Source organism: Tenrec ecaudatus, chromosome 8 (genome assembly GCF_050624435.1).
Source record: "Tenrec ecaudatus isolate mTenEca1 chromosome 8, mTenEca1.hap1, whole genome shotgun sequence".
NCBI classification, from domain to species: domain Eukaryota; kingdom Metazoa; phylum Chordata; class Mammalia; order Afrosoricida; family Tenrecidae; genus Tenrec; species Tenrec ecaudatus.
The window spans coordinates 51,997,490-52,014,630 of NC_134537.1; the positions used below are offsets into that span (position 1 = coordinate 51,997,490).

Here is a 17,141-nt window from a genome sequence, read left to right on the forward strand (position 1 = left end):
ATCATTTCAGTGTCTTCCTCCATCTTCTCTTACCCAGACCAGTCAGAAAAAAATTATTTGGAAGGCATGACAAACACTATGGAAAGAAGAGCCTAATTAGACAATTCCCTGCACTGGAAAATACCATCCTTTCTGGTTGGTTTTCTTCACTTCAGCTAGTGCAGAAACTGGCCCCACGTATTTCTTTATCCTCTACTTTATCCAAGCTTGTAAACATGTGCATGGGTATACACATGCTCACAATTCATCCTTCTAGCACTTGGGCCTGGATTAGGAGGTTTCTTCCATCATCCTCATTAATGGCCACCACCATGATACAGAGAGGGAAAGCAAATGCCTGAGATGGAGAGAGTTGGGGAGAAATTTTGGAGAAATTTGGAGGAGGAGGAACTCAGCATGAAGAGCCAGGATCTTTATTTCACAGAAGACATGCCATATCAGCAAGATAGCTGATTCAGTGTGGAGCCCTGGATCCTGCAATTTAGAATGGAAAGTCACACCTGTCTGCACATGCTATCTGTACAGGCTGGCAGAGTGTGATTATCATGGTTTCTTGGCATTTCCATATTTAGTATATCATGGCATTTCCATGCTAAACTACACCCTTAATGATGCACCTAAAAGCAAAGCAAAGAATAACACTTAGATGGGGTTAGAGGCTAAAATAGAGAATGTGTCTCTATTATCAGCAATGGAAAGGAAGTATTCCTCTTAGTGAAGCAGAGAAAAGAAAGTCTGAGCTAGATCTGTGGCTCTTCTAGTCAGCTTTGCCATCTTGTACAATGAAATAACCTCTCTTAGATAACAACAGATTTGTTTTTCCACTCCGGATTGTATTGAGAAGGCAGTTACAGTAGTGTTCTTGAGCTGGCTGGTCGGTGAAGTCAGCTGGGGCTCAAGGTGGCTCTCTGCAAAGCCAAGGAGCCAACTAAGGATGCCAGGGAGGTCAGGGGCCCCTTGTAGCCTACTCCAGCCTCCAGCTCCATGCTCCACGACGCTGGCTTCCTGGCACGATTGGGGACACTGTTGAAGAACCATACAGTGGGAGCACCCTCATGCTTGGCTTCTGATACATCCACCCCCACCCCAAAGCCAACTCTTGACCCAAAAGAGACTGTGACCCAGACTACTTCTAGTAGGTAAGCTGACATGGGAACAAGGGGGTGGGGGGCTAGGGGAAGGGGTTTGAAGAGGGGCCAGAGTGAGCTTGTCCTGGTCTAGGTACCTCCAGTTAAGAACCTTTGAGTCAGGAGCCTCCAGCCTGGGAGAAAACTTGCACTGCAGGTCCTGCCCCCCTCCCACCTCTAGGAACTAAAAGCCAGGGACAGGAGCAAACAGAAGCCCCCTGCCATCCCACCTGCCTCCCCCAGGTAATGATCTAAGGAGAGGTTAACATTTGTAACTAGAGGGTAACATCCAGAAGATAGATACATTCTTTACCGGGGCCACCCTATGGGAAGGCTGCTGGGTTCAGAATGGAAACCGTTGAGGCAGTTCCTAGTCCTTCACCCTTGTTTTTGCTGTGCCCAGCCTTCCACTCCCAGCAGGAAGGAGGAGCGGGGTTCCCCTGGGGTGGGAGAGTGGCAGCAGTTGGCGCCGAGACAAGTTCCCAGGGCCTTGCTGTCTGGAGAGGTCCCGGGTGGCAGAGGCGCCAAGGCTGCCTTGGCGTCACCAGGAGGGCGGTACTGAGGAGCACAGACTGTCGCTGCCTGCTGTTCTCAGGGCGCAGGGGCACAGGGGTCTGGACCACCCTGCCACTGTGGATTCCAGAAGAGTGGGAGGCTAAGTGGCAAGGACCAGGCCGGGTCTCTATCGCAGCTCATGGATGAGCTGCGTCCAGCTGATGCTGTCTGGGCCCGGTGGGTCCTCGTCCTCGGCCAGGCCAGGAAAGCTGATGTCCAGCAGGATCTTGCTGAGGCTGTCATTCATCGTGTCCAGAACCAGACCTTCTGTCAGTGGCTGAAAGGTTGGGGGCCTGTGGATTGGGGGGGCCTGGCTTGGACATTTCCATAGCTGAGGGGGCACAGCTGCTAAAGGGGTCAGAGGTGAGGTCAAAGGGCTCTGAAGTGAGGAGCCCTTGGGGTGAGTCAAAGAGGGGAAGGCTTTTCAGCAGAGTGGTGCTCAGATCCATCAGCCCCAGGGAGTCAGGCAGGGGGCCAAAGGCACCCTGGGCGGTTTGCACAGGGCCGAATTCCAGCCCGCCCTCTCTGGTGGGCAGAGTGAGCCTCCAGGACTCCTGGTGATGGGAAGGACTGCTGGCTTTGCTCGGGGTGGAGGAGATGGGCATCCCCTCCTTGATGGGCGTCTTAAAGGGTCCTCCTTCCTCCTGGGAGTAGCCCTGCTGGGGGGCCTGCTCTGAGGTGTCTGCCAGGAAGGGCTGCTCGGGCTGGCTGGCCAGGCAGCTCTGGGCTTCTCTGGACAGTGAGGCAGAAGGTGCTGTTTCCTGCGGGACCGGCTCTGCTTCCTCCTCTTCCTCCGTTTAATGATGAGCATTTCAGAGAGGCGCTGGCTTGGGGACTTGAGTCCACTGTAGGGCCTCTTGGACCTGGGTGTGGGAAGGTGGGACAAGTCCTCTGACTCCCCTTTGAAGGGAGTGGAGGGCCACTCTTCCAAAGGTGGCCTCTCCACTTGGATGCATCTCGCAGTGCAGGATGTCCTCTGCCCGCGCTGGCCTTCCTCCTCCTCCTTGGACTGCACTGGAAGCAGAGGACAGGGCTCCTCTCCAGGCAGGAGCTTCTCCTGCACTGGTCCCGCAGAGGAGCAGGACCTTGGGGGCGATGGAGACGCGCTTGCTGTGACGCGAGAGCTCCGAGCTCATGAGCGAGGCGGCCAGGTAGGAGCTCACCTGTGGGAACAGAGGCTTCATCTTCCGGCGTGCACCCAGTGGGAGTTCCATTTTGACGGTCACGTTCCAGTGGAGCTCAGGGTGGGGCCGCTTCTGCTGTGATTCTGAGTTCTCGGGCGACTGTGGAGACCCTGGGTCCAATGGCTTAAACACCTGGTCCAGCGTCAAGTAGCGGTTGGCACTGGGGTGGATGGTCCAAAAGGACATCTTGCCATTGGCAGATGTCTCACGAACAAACATCTCGTGGAGGGCCTTTGTAAAAAAAAAAAAAATGAGTTCAGGTACACCTAAGATATAACTCCATTTTGCTATCCTGAGCTGAAGTATTTGTTAAACAAACTTCTATTTAGATAATGTAGTGATCTTGAAAGTCAGCTCTTGTCCTGTCCTTCCCACAAAACCCTGCAGGCCAGCCCGTCTCCTAAGACCTAGTCTCACAGATTCCTCAAGCTCGTCTAATTTTGTGCCTCAGATAGTCTTGTCTGAACTTCCATAGTTCAAGTCCAGGGTCTTTCCTTATGATTTAAAAAGTCTTCATACCTACATAAAAATATTGAGCTACACAGTACTTCCTATAGATTTGATTGATGCTCTATTCCCTTTCTCTGACACTAGAAAATACACCACTCTTTGCATTAGTAGTGATCTCAGCTTTCTCCTAAACCTGTGCCTCTTGAGGCAGAGGGAATGTTCAGCCCCATTCTTGTAGCATCTGGGTGGAAATTACTCAGGTGTGCCCAGGAGGGTGGGTATCAGTTTTTCTGTCATGCTTTATGCTCTTTCAAGTGCACTGAAACTTGGAAGGGGTTTGCCTTAGCCTTAATTCCCTCTGTTTCCTTGTATACCTGAGATCCTGGTCCAAATATAGTTGTTGAGGTTGGATTTCTTACCCTGGTGAACCTAAGCTCAGCATTTCTATGGGCCCGCCAAACTGGCTTGGCACTTTTGGCCACTGCCAGAAGGCAGATGCTCTGAGCTGGATCAGCTGATTTGCTTCAGTCATGAGAAGTGTTAAGTGGGTAGGATTAATAATTTCATTAAGCTGACTTCTGATGTCCCCAAACACATAAACTTTTAGGGCTTATATCACTCTCTATATGATTCTCAGATGGATTTACATTGGTAAGTATATCCAAAGGATTTTTGGATATAAGATATCCCCACAACTACCTTTTGTAACCAAAATTTCAGGTAGTGAAAGATTATCTTTGACAACATTGATAACTGTTGTGCACACACTCAGACACACGTGAGCATATACATATATAATGGATCACATGCAAAAACATCAATACGCATGTGTACACACATACATACATACATGTACACACATATATCAATCAACCAAAATATCAAACTGACTGCTGTTGTAAGGTCTCTCTCTCCAGGACTAGATTTCAGCCTCGGTCCCTGGCTCCGCGTGAGAAAGATTTCACGCCGAAAACCGGACTTGTGATCCAAGTGAATTTAATGAGAGTTAAAAGAAGCTTCAGGTTTTACAGGGCACCCATAGGATTCCTTTGACCATGCGGCCTGGCAGAGACTACCCCAGGTCGCGCAAGGATCCCTCTCCTCCCAAGAAGACGACCAGACCAGCCAAGCAAGACCCTCTCCCTTCCGGTCCCTGCCTTTTCAAGGGTTCCTGGGGGAGGCGTGGTGAAGGACCCCAGGTCGATCCCATTGGCTGAATTGCAATCACCTGGCCCAGGTGGGCTGCTCCAGGTGTAACACCCATCCGAGCCCACCGGCGGGAAATCCTGCTTTGCCCTAAGTGCGCTCTCCTGGGCATGTGTAAATGGACTTTCCATCCCTGATGCTAGCTACCTAACACTGTTAAGTTGATACTGACTCATAGCAACCATACAGGGCAGGTTAGAACTGCCGTCATGAGTTTCTGAGACTGTAGCTTTTTTACAGGAGTAAAATGCCCTGTTTTTCTCCCTGAGGGCTGGTGATTTCAAACTGCTGACCTCACAGGTAGTAGCCCAACACGTAACACTACACCACCAGGGCTCTACATCTATCAACACACACACACACACACACACACACACAGTGTCCACATGCGCACACATGTGCTTATATTAATGATGCACACATGTATACATACACACATACATGTACCTTTGCACATAGGTTTTTTTATGCCAGGCATCATGACTAGTCCCCCATTTCTCTATTTGTTTCTATTTATTATGCTACATTTAAGTTTGTTTTCCTCAGCCCTATCCAGGATTGATCTCCATAGGACCTACCTGGGATCAGAGAAGCTCTTGTTGCTCATAAATTTGTGACATTTGTAGAATTAGCACAACCTGATGTCTCAGTGATCAAGCGCTGCTATAGCAGCAAGACCACAAGTAGATTGCGTTAATAAGCTGGCCGTTTAGGAGGTGAAACTCAGAGCAGAGGTGCCACGTGAAGGCTTTCTCTATCACGCCGTTCTGCGGGAGATCCTCACCGCTTCAACTTCTCTTTCCTAGTCCCTTAGAGATTCCCCTATGTGTAGGCGTGTGTCCTCCCCCATTTTTGATTCTCTCATTTGCTTGCTAAATTTCGCTTATATTTCAAAAGAGATTGAATTAAGTTAAAATCCAATCTTGGTGATTGTATCCTGTGTCATTAACATACCTTCCCTTAATCCTGCCTGATTAACATAATAAAGGTTAGGATTTACAACACATCAGAAAATTGCATCAGATCACAAAATGGAGGATAGCTTCATAAGACATGGTCAATTCAAGTTCACATGTATTTTGGCACACAATTCAATCCATAACAACTATTGACTATTAAGGAAAAGCCAATATACAAAATGTTACATCAAATATTTTGTCACCCAGGTCTGGAGAAGGCAACTTCCCCCAACTGATTAGTCGCAAATCCAGAATTAAAAGTAGACATTTTTCTCTCCTGGTTCAAGGATTTTATACATTAGGATGTATTGCTCATTGCCTTTTGGCCTTACTGTTTTAATTTCAAGCTAAATAAAATTCTCTCTTTGATAAGAAATCATATTTTCTAAAGGATCTACAATCTATAGACTAAGTTTAAAATGCTGATTCTCTATTATATTTACAAAGTGTTTTTGCCAGAAAAATTAAATGTCATAAGTTTTTATTGATTCAGTTCTAAAATAGGCTTAATGATAAAAGCTGCATTAAGGAATAAAATTAGGTGATATATGTAAAAGCACATTGCAATGTCTAAATAGTGTAATGAATATTATTCTTATCCCCCAAACTTTCGTGTATAGAGCAGACATTCAAAAAATGAAATTGGTTGGAATATTAATTAATCAATTTGCAAGCAGAAAGAGTAAAGCCCAGCACACTGGAAAAGGGAAGGTTGAGAAATAGCGTGAACTAAGGGGTATCTAGAGGCTGCCTGGGGAAGCTCAACTTCCAGGTGGGTATTTCCTCAATGGTGTAACAACAGTCCATTAAACACTTATATCCTGTATGGTAACATGATAGATTATTGAGACAAACAGATGGATAAAACAAGACCTTTTCTTCCAAATAATTAATATTTTTTCATCTTAAATACAAAAGGTTGTTTTTACTGAGTGCAATTCCCAAGATATTTGAAAAGAGTAGAGAAGGGAAATGTACCAGAATGTGAAAGGATGGACTTTATCTTCTCTCATAATTCTGGTTCAAGGAATATCTGAGCCAACTGCTAAACTATGACTATGGATTTACTTATTAAAAATAGAGAGCTTGAATCCTTCATTGTGGACTACACTTCAACATAAAGATGACAGAAATCTTCAAAAGTGGAATAATAGATATCACAATCAACGGAGAATAGAACAAAGTTGCCAAGGGTTTCGTTTTACTTGTTTGCATAATCAACAGAGATGCAAGAAATCAAATGACCCATATTGTGTGAGGAAATTCTGCCCACACAAAGCATCCTACAAGTGTCATCCAGCAAAGATGTCACCTAGAGGACCCCGATAACTCTAGCCCAATTCACAGTATTTTCACTTGCTTTATATATATATTGGAGCTGGTCAATTAATAAGGAAGGCTGAACAAATCTCGATAGCTTCAAACTGTGGTGTTAGCAAAGTATAGACTGTCTGGAGAAAAAATAAACCTGTCCTTGAAGAAATGCTCCTTAGAAGCAAGGATGGTGAGACTTTGTCTTAAATAATTTGGATATTTCATCAGAAGGAAGCGGAAGGATATCATGCTTAGTAAAGTGAAGGGTCTGTGAAAAAATGAGAGGAACTGACACAGTGGCTACAATAGTGGGCTCAATCATGGCAGCAGTTGTGAGGATGGTGCAAGACCATAGGGGGATTTGTCCTTATACATAGGGTCTCTAGAAGTAATAACCAACTCCACGGCACCTAATAACAACAATGTGACTTTCCAGGGAAGTAAGTAGATAATAGGGGCTTGAGTGGTAGTGGAACAGTCAACAAGAGGCAAGGTGTATAAAAGATTAGCAAGTAATTTAGTTTGATTATTTTTTTCAACTCTCTGATCCTTAATCTCTACAGTTGCTAAATGCAAACTATGATACAGACATTCCGTAGGCTTATTATATTAATTGAAATGATTTGTCCAAAACCTTTAGTATGTTTCCTGACAAATCTATAAATATGATGAGCATAACAGAAAAGATGTTTGGTTTTAGTTTCAGGGGGTTTTTTCCCCTTAAAAAAAAGACAGAAAACTTTAATTTGTTTATATATATTTTTGAATCTACCCAGAGGACTGTGAAAGGAAAGAGAGGAAAGAAGTAGGAGGCAAAAGCTATCTATAGAGATAAAGCTCTAGGCATGTCTATATGTAAATATGTTAATTTGTAACTAAAGGAATAGAAGTCAAAGAACATCTGTTTATATGTTAAGAATTAAGATAGAGACAGACTTTGGGCCTCTTCTCCCGAAACACAAGACATTTTGTTCTAACAACCTGGCACTCTTTGGTACGCACCTTCGTGACACAACCACTGAAGACAAAATGAGTGCATAAGCAAATGTGGTGAAGAAAGTGGATGATGCTCGGCTATCAAAGGATATAGCATCTGGAATCTTTAAGGCTTGGATTTAAAAAAGCAGCCATCTAGCAGGGAAGCAAATAAGCCCACGTCGAAGAAGCCTGCCAGTTTGTGTGATCATGAGGTGTCAACAGGATCGAGGATCAGGTGCCAAAAGATTCAAAACAATTAATTACATTGATGTGGGAGACGGGGGTTGGAGTGGAGACCCAAAGCCCATCTATAGCAATTGGATTACACACACACACACACACCCAATGAAGGGTTACAAGGATGCAGTATAGCACTGATGAAACACACATCATTGCTCTAGTTCCTAAATGCTTCCTCCCCCCCCAACTACCATGACCCAGTTCTAAATTACAAATCCAGCTAGACCAGAGTATACACCTTGGTACGGGTAAGAGCTGAGGTAGTTAGTTTATTGTGCCAATAGTTATATTCTTCATAATGTGTCAATATTCTTATTTATGTTCTCAGTTTTCCCTTCCATTCAGGTAATCTTTCTGCCCCCTCAATGATTTTTTCTGTGTTTTAAAATAGCTGTTGACCCTTTGATTTTATTATATACATATAATCAAAGGTACTCAAAGGTAGCATTCTTTAGATTAAACGGCTACTTAATTTTAAGATTACTTCAGAGGGTAGTTTAAGATGTAAGGTTAACTTCGGAGGGTAGAAATATCGCCTCAGAAGACAATTTATGGTTTGAAGCCTAACTCAGGCAGTTGTCTTGGAGACTCTTCTGATCCTGGATCTTTTGAGAATTTGAATTTTGGTTCTCTATTTCTCTCCCTTTTTATCAGAATTCATGAATTGTCTTCCTTATTAGAATGTTCAGTAGTGGCAGCTGGACACCATCTAGATCTTCTGGGTCAGATAGAAGATAGTGGTTCATGTAGGCAACATATTTCCATATTTATTTGGCATACCACCCCTTTTTCAGAAAAAAAAAAGATTTCTTAGTAACCTTCTGACAATTAAAAATGTTTGTCTTATAGCCCCAAATCCAGTCTCTTTGCATTGTCCCAGGGCTCCCAGGGGGCCAGTATCACCCACATTAGAAAATGCAGATGTAGACAATTTGTCCTACAGTTCATTTTCTTTTCTAATTCTTGCCTTTTCTCCATTTGCTTATGTAACCGTCATATAAAGACTAATAATATAGATGACTATGTATAAGATCCTAAGCCCTCAGACAGGATTCACCATACCAGGAAGTAGAAAATAAGCTTTATGAACCATAGATGCTGCCAAATGGTTGCATGGTCTTGCAAGACCACAGGTCTAGGCCTGGAACCATCAAAACCATGAAGTGATTGGTTCTGTGATTAGCTTCAGCACCTGTAACCCCTCCCCCTTTTAAATTTTGGTTACTTATTATGGTGAAGGTATATATAGCCTAATACTTACCCACTCATGCCTCTTCCCTATGTAAAGCTTTTTGAGAAAGAATACATTACATTAATCAAGCTATGGAAGACTCACTATCTGTGGTGCCATTGAATAGTGGTAATCACTTGGGCCAGAGTCTACAAGGTTGGCAGTTCATAAACCACCAGCATGCTTCACAGGAGAAAGATAGGATTTTATACACCCGTGAAGAGTTTTAGTTTTGGAAATCCACAAGGACAGTTCTATCTTGTCCTACAGCGCTGCTATGGGTCAGGATAGACTTGATGGTGGTGAGTTTGGAGCTTTATAAACAATACAGATTTACTACATAGATAGTACTTCTCCCTTTCTCCTCCTCCTCTTGAGACCACTAACAAAGATCACATTATTCTTAAACAAATAGCACACATTTTGTACTTTTTAAAAAATAAAACCCTCTGTGTATAAGTCTACTGTGTGCACGACACATATGACGTGTATGCGTGTGCTATTTGCCGGCTCACAATATATGTAAAAAACATGCTAGTTTCTTTGTGTTCATCTATTTTTGTCATAAACATGGGAATATAGATGATCTGTTTTATTGTGATTGACTTATTTTACTCAACATGACGTTCATCATGTTGATGCTAATTGCAAGGTATTTCAGAAATACATTTATCTTTAGTATTGAATACTTATGTACCACAATTTATTCACGTGTGTATCCATTGGTTGTGTCTAGTTTTGCTATGGTGAATAATGCTCTGATGGACATAGGTGTGAGCCTATCTATTCTTTTCACTTATGTTAGGTAGGTCCCAGGCTATATCCAGGTGTGGGAGTGTTTGATCACATTGCAGCTCTACCTCTAGCACTTGGAGAAACAGACCAGTCACCACAAGGGTGACAATATTTTGCATTCCCACAAGAAATGGATGAGGTTTTCAATTTCTCTATGTCAACTCCAATAGTTGCTATTTTCCTTTAGCTTGTTTTTAAGTTGGCTGTTCTCTCAATGCAATCCACTCAATTATGACTCATAGTGAGGCACTGGACAGGGTGGAATTGCCCTGTGGGTTTTTGAGACTGTAACTCTTTCTCCCATACTTGTTCTAGTGGGAATAAAGTAGTAGTTCTGCATGGTTTTAATTTGTATTTATCTCATGGCTATTGACATTGAGCACATTTTCTTGTGTCTATCGCCCATTGGAATTTCCTCTTCAGAAAAGTGTTCATGACTTTTGACAAGCTTTTGACTGTGTTATTTTTCTTTTTGTTAAATTACAAATATTTTAATATAGTTTATATATTAGAGCCTTAAATTCCCAAAGATTCTTTTCCAGTCTTAAGTTGTCTCTTTATGCTTATGATAAATTTTGTAGATGAAGACTAGTATTTAAATTTTATTAGATGTTATTAATCTCTTTGTTTTCTAGGGTTTATGCGTTCTTTGTAGTATTTAATTATCTTTTATTGAAAAACATTTTCTTTGCCCTTATACTCAACATCCCTCCTGAACCCGAAACCCAGTCTACACTGTTAGTTGCTCACCTGACCTCACAAAAATGTGGAATAAGATACTGTTGTTTTTGCCCATTCACCTCTCCATAATTTATTTAAAAGTACATATCCTAGACAGCCAGTGCCTCCAGATATTCTCCCCGAGGAGAAGGGATTTAGGAGAGCTCTTCTAGAGCTCTTTCCTGCACTAGGTCATAGTGGTCATTTTATTCTTGAAAGAGCATCAGGCAGATTTCAAATAAGTAAAGGAGAGAGGGTTAAGCCTTGCTGATAGAAACTCACCAACCACTCCTCCCCTGATACATATGCATGTGAATTTCTATGAAACAAACCTACCTTTAGCTGATTGTTAGCAACAAAGATGTTAGTATTGATTGGAAGAAAAGCATTCCACTTCTATGTCCTCCTCCACCTGACAGGACTCCCGGGTTGTACAAATGCTTAACATACTCACTGCTAAGCAAAAGGACAGAGAGGTTCCAGTCTACCGTTTGGCATCTAGGAATAAAACATTGATGAAATACTTTTTAAAAGTTAGTTACTATAAACTTTATGGAGCACAGTTCTACTGTGACAAGCATAGGGTTACCATGAGTTGAAGTCAACAAGATAGCAACATTTTTTTTTCTTTTTTCTCCTGTGAGCAGTTGCCGAAACTAAAGATTACTATCCGATGCATATAGTTGCAACTAAAAGAGCCCTCATGGCATAGTGTATTAGGTATTGGGCTGCTAACCACAAAGTGTGCATTTCAAAACCACCAGGTGCTCTGGCGGAGAAAGTCAAGGCTTTCTTCCAGAAAGATTTAGTGCCTTGGAAACCCACAGGAAAAAATATACTGTGCAATATATGGTTGCTATGAGTCAGAATTGACTCAATAGCAGCGAATACTTGCAATTTTTAATCTCATCTATAAGTTGAAGCTGTAATCATTTCTAACTGGCCCACTGAAAACAAAGTTATTTGCAACAGCCTGTCATTATTCCTCCCCAGAATAATGTAGGGAAAGGGTACAAAGAGGAAGCATGGAATTACCAAAGAAATGATTTTGTAGTCAGCCAGGGCTCAAACCTTACCCATGCCACTGTTCAACTATTTGACTTGGCATGTCACTTCTTTGATCTCTACTTTATCTCTAAAATGGGATGTATAACACCTGTTTCATAGAGGTGAATATTTGTTAAATATAGAAGTGCTTTATGTAGAGATGTTTGCATAAAGTAAGCAGCACATTGATTCTCTAAAAAAATGTCTGGTCTTTGCTCCTTCCTTTGCAAATGTTTACACAAATCTGTATCTGTGTGAGTGTACATGCATGTGAAAATGAACAGGAACCTTAGTATACATGATGTTATAAGGCATTTATTAATTTGCTGCTGCCATTTCAGTTGATCAAGGTACAGTGCCTTTATTGTAGGTCAAAGCATTGCGCACACAAAATAGCACATAACCTACTCAAAGGTCCCTCAGCTAGTAAGGACATAGTTGTGGTTCAGAGTATGAACAAACTCAACAGTAAAAAAAGAATTACAGCTATAAGTTTTTTCCATGAAAATATTAATAGGTCTGGCATAATTGATTTTTAGTTCTCACTCAGTTCTTACACATTTGCATATCTTGTCCCCAGGTAAATTGTAAGACAAAATACAGCAATATAGGGGGCTGGCAGACTGACAGCACCAAGAAAGAATAACTGACTTGAGAGAAAACACATGAACTAAAGCAAGGAATTGGAAAAGAACAATCTGGATACCTTTAGTTTAGGAACATATGTTTCTAATTGATTTAATGCCCCCCAAGAGCATGACAGCTTCATACAATAACTAATATTTCTAATGATGGACTTGGACAGCAAAGATGGTGAGTTATGATTCATGAACTCCCTTTAAGACTATAGGGAAGTGAAAAATCAAATTTTAAAAATTACTTAAAGTGATTAAAATAATAAAAGAGCTTAGTATGTGTTATAGAGGGAAAACTAACATGTGTGGAGGAGATAATGTCCAGATGGCCTGGGATAAATGAAGCTTGGATATCCATTGCCTCTTATATTTAAACTTTCTAGCAATGGTGATGTGGCCATAAAAAGATGACTGAATTTAGAGTTCAAGGAATTGAGTTTGACTTCTAGTTTGCTAAAGAATAGGTTTTTAACTATTGGTAAAATTTTGGGCTTTTTTAATGTCAGTTTCCTCCTTTGTAGAAAATGAAAACAGTATTTCTTTGTCTAATAAATTTTAAGGTGACTGGTGAATCTACTGAGATAATATATATATTTATATATGTATATATTACTATTTTGCATACTATGCTTTGCAAATTTAAGGGATTTTTATAATTTTACAATTAAATTTAATCAAAATATCCACCCAGGCAGCCAATGACAACTATGTAGTCATAGTATTTGGGACAAAATTAGCTGACTCCACATCTCTCTCCAATTCCCCAACCACAGTCCCGTGCCATGATTCTATTAAATGCATGCATAATTAACCTGGTATTTCAGCAGCCCATTCCCTCAGTGAAATACAGAGGTATTATCATGATATATTGGGAGAATCTGCTGATTTGAGATTACAAAGTATATATTAAGCTTCTGGCACTCTGTACAGTTACCTGAGAATAAATGGCAACATTCATTATGGTGTACAATAAAGCACAAAAGTGATGAAAGAAAATAAAACCCCTATTTCCTTAGTTATTGTGTTCCACGACAGCAAGCAACTAATTGCAAAAATCCAATGTTTCAGGTGGTTTGGTGTATTATTATTTTTTAATTCTTTTTATTGGGAGTTTTTACAGCTCGTATCACAATCCATACATACATACATTGTGTCAAGCACATTGGTACATATGTTTCCATCATCATTTTCAAAACATTTTCTTTCTACTTGAGCCCTTGGTATCATCAGCTTCTCTTTTCTTTCCCCTCCCTTCCTCATGAAACTTAGATAATTTATAATAATTGTTTTTTAATGTCTTACATCGACCACTGTCACCCTTCAGCCACTTTTCTGTTGTTTGTCCCCCTGGGGCTAGGGGGGGTGTATTATATGTTGATCATTGCGATCACTTACCTCTTTCTCCCCCCCACTTCCCCCCTGCCCTCCTGATATCACTACTCTCATTATCGGTCCAGAGGGATTTATCTGTCCTGGATTCCCTGTGTTGTGAGCTCTTATCTGTACCAGTGTAAATGCTCTAGTCTACCTGGATTTGTAAGGTAGAATTGGGATCATGATAGTGGGAAGAAGGTAGCATTAAGAAGAGCTGTATGATTCATCAGTGCTATACTGCACCCTGACTGGCTCATCTCTTCCTTGTGACCCTTTTGTGAGGGGATGTCCAATTGTCCACAGAAGAGCTAGAGGTTTCCACTCTGCCCTCCCCCTCACTCATATCGATATGATTTTTAGTTCTAGGTCTTTGATGTCTGATGCCTGGTAACTGATCCCATCAACACCTCATGATATCACAGGCTGGTGTGCTTCTTCCATGTGGGCTTTGTGCTTCTCAAATAGATGGCCGCTTGTTTATCTTCAAGCCTTTAAGACTCCAGACAATAAATCTGTTGATAGCCAGGCACCATCAGCTTTCTTCACCACATTTGCTTATGTACCCATTTTGTCTTCAGCTATCATGTCAGGAAGGTGAGTATCACAGAATGCTGGATTATTAAAATGAATTGTTCTTGTGTTGAGGGAGTACTTGAGTAGAAGCCCAATGTGTGTCTGCTCCCTTCATACTTAAATATAAATATATATACATAGATCTATTTCCCTATCATTATATATAAATATATTTGCATATGGACATGCCTCTGTTTAGACCTCTATAAATGTCCTTTGCCTCCTAGTTCTTTCCTCTACTTCCTTTTACTTTCCTCTTGTTCCACTATCATGTTCAACCTTCATTTGGCTTTCATGAATTCCTCTTGGCTACATAGGATTTGATCAAGCCCCAGCAGGCATCCCATGCCCTCCTCTTCATTGATTTTAGATCACCTGTCCTTCCATTGTCCCTGAGTTTTTAGCTGCCCCCTACCATTCTCCCACCTTCCCCTCTCTTGTTTAGCCCCAAAACCATCAGTCCTGATGTTTTCTTCTCTGGACTGCTTATCCCGCCTATTATAAATGGGACCAAATAATAAAGTTGGAAGTGTCCTTGGATATCATTCTTTAGTTTGAGATTCGAAGCTTTCAAGTTCCACTTTCAATGTTATAAATGAATGCAAAAAAGCTGAATGGAAAGAAACAAAGACTCATGATAATTAAAGAGATTAAGATTGGCTGCACACTCTTTGTATCAGGTATTATGCTAAATGCTATTCATGTATTATCTTATTTTGTTTTCTTATGATATATTGAAATATCTGCTATTATTTTCTCTCTTTCATAGATGGTGAAACCAAGATTTATAGAATCAGTTCACTAATCCAGTCTCAGAATCCCACAGGGGCAGTTCTAGTCTATCCTGAGGTGTTGCTATGAGTCATAATTGACTCGATGGAAGTATGTTTTAGAGTTGCTGTTGTTGTTAGATGCTGTTAATTCAGATCCAACTGCCCGGTCCTATGCCATGCTCACATTGGTTGCTAAGCTCGAATTCTTTATTGTATCCACTATGTCATTCCATCTCACTGAGGATCTTTCTCTGCTTTGCTGATCCTTGAATTTACCAAACATGATGTCCTTCTTGATAAGATGTCCAAATCTTATCATGGACTGGTCCCTCTTGATACGATGTTCAAATCCCTGAGAAGAAGCCTCTACATTCTGCTTCTAAGAAACATTCTGGCTATGCTACTTCATAGGGAGATTTGTTCTGTCATCTATCAGTCCGTGGTATGTTTAGTGTTCTTCACCAACAGCATATTTAAGTCATAAATTTAGCTTGGATTTTAATTTTTTCATTGTACAGCTTTTGTATGATATGAAATCATTGAATACCATGACATATGTCTAGCACCTTAGACCTCAACATAACATCTTTGTTTTTTAACACTTTAAAGAGGTCTTCTGCTGGAGATTTTCTGAGTGCTCATATGTGAGTGCTACTTTTGTGAGAATTGATTGTTGATTCAAGTAAAATAAAATTCATGACAACTTCAGGCTTTGCATCGTTTGTTATAATATTGCTTATTTGTCCAGTTATAAGGGCTTTTGTTTTTTTTAATTGAAGTATAATACATATTTAAGGTTGTATTCACTAATCTTCAAAATACTTTAGATAATTTTGGGAAGATGGCATTGACTAGGGTCATCTGTTGGCAGTTCCTTGTGAGTGGTTACCAAATTTGTGAGAAAGGAGGATCCAGGCCAAGCCCTGTTCTCACAGTGTCCCAGAGGCATTTTGGCAGTTTCCCCACAGACAGCACAGCTGTAATTACCGTGATACATGTCACCCTGGTTTCCCTGGATATGAGACCCATGAACCATGACCACTATTGTTTCCCAAAGTGGGTGACACACTGCTGGAGCTCCCTGAAGTTCCCCATCCCTGGAGATCCCCGCATGCCATGTTTCCCTGTGACTCCACCCCCACATATATGTAGCGATCTCCTGCATTTCCCACCCTGTTGACCAGCACACCTAGAGCCCTTGATTTGCTCCATCCCCCCCCCTGCCCCCATTCTCTCAGCAACCTGTGAATGCCAACCTCATGTGACTGGGTCACCAAGCTCCACCCATGTGGAGCCCACATGCCCAACCAGCATGCTGCCCACACATACCCCTATTCTGGGATGAGGCCCAGAATAGACGGCCCCTCAAGAGCACCACCAAGACATCCCTGTGGATGTCTGGAGGCCCTGGATGCTGGAAACTGCTGTGACCACCAGATCTGAATCTCATTTGGGACAATCTTTTTGCCAAGCACCTGCATACTCGTCTAGTAGCAATGGTACAGCTGGACCCTCCAGATAGATAGCCCTAGCTTTCTAGGGAGAGAGCCAGAAAAGTGAGACCAAGACACAGCTCAAACCTACAACATACCTGGATCCAGGTAGCTCTTAGCCTTATTTTTATTAGTTTCTGAGAAAGAAAATACAGGCTTCATTTCCTTGTCAGAGGAATTGGAACTCAGTATACCAAGGGTTACTTGGCAACCTTCCCTGGCCCTGGAAAGGTAAACAACAAACATGGGGTCCCACTGGACTTAGTCACATCACTTTCTAATAAGAAGCCCCTCTTCCCTGGAGCACCAACTATAGTATCCTGGTACCTAAGACTCCTTTATGCAGCAAAGCTTTCCATCAAATTTGAAGGAGAAATCAAGGCTTTCTCAAATAAATATTTAAAGAACGTGTAAAATCAAAACCATCTTACAAAAAATTACCATCCAGTTTTTTTTATGTGCAGAAAATCAATAACTTCAGCAAATG

The 17,141-nt window shown here is 41.7% G+C and overlaps 1 pseudogene; it reads right to left on the reverse strand.

Moving 5' to 3' along the window:
- Positions 1–1,809: 1,809 nt before the first annotated feature.
- LOC142455395 (forkhead box protein M1 pseudogene) overlaps positions 1,810–17,141 on the reverse strand; it is a 103,956-nt pseudogene continuing 88,624 nt past the window's right edge.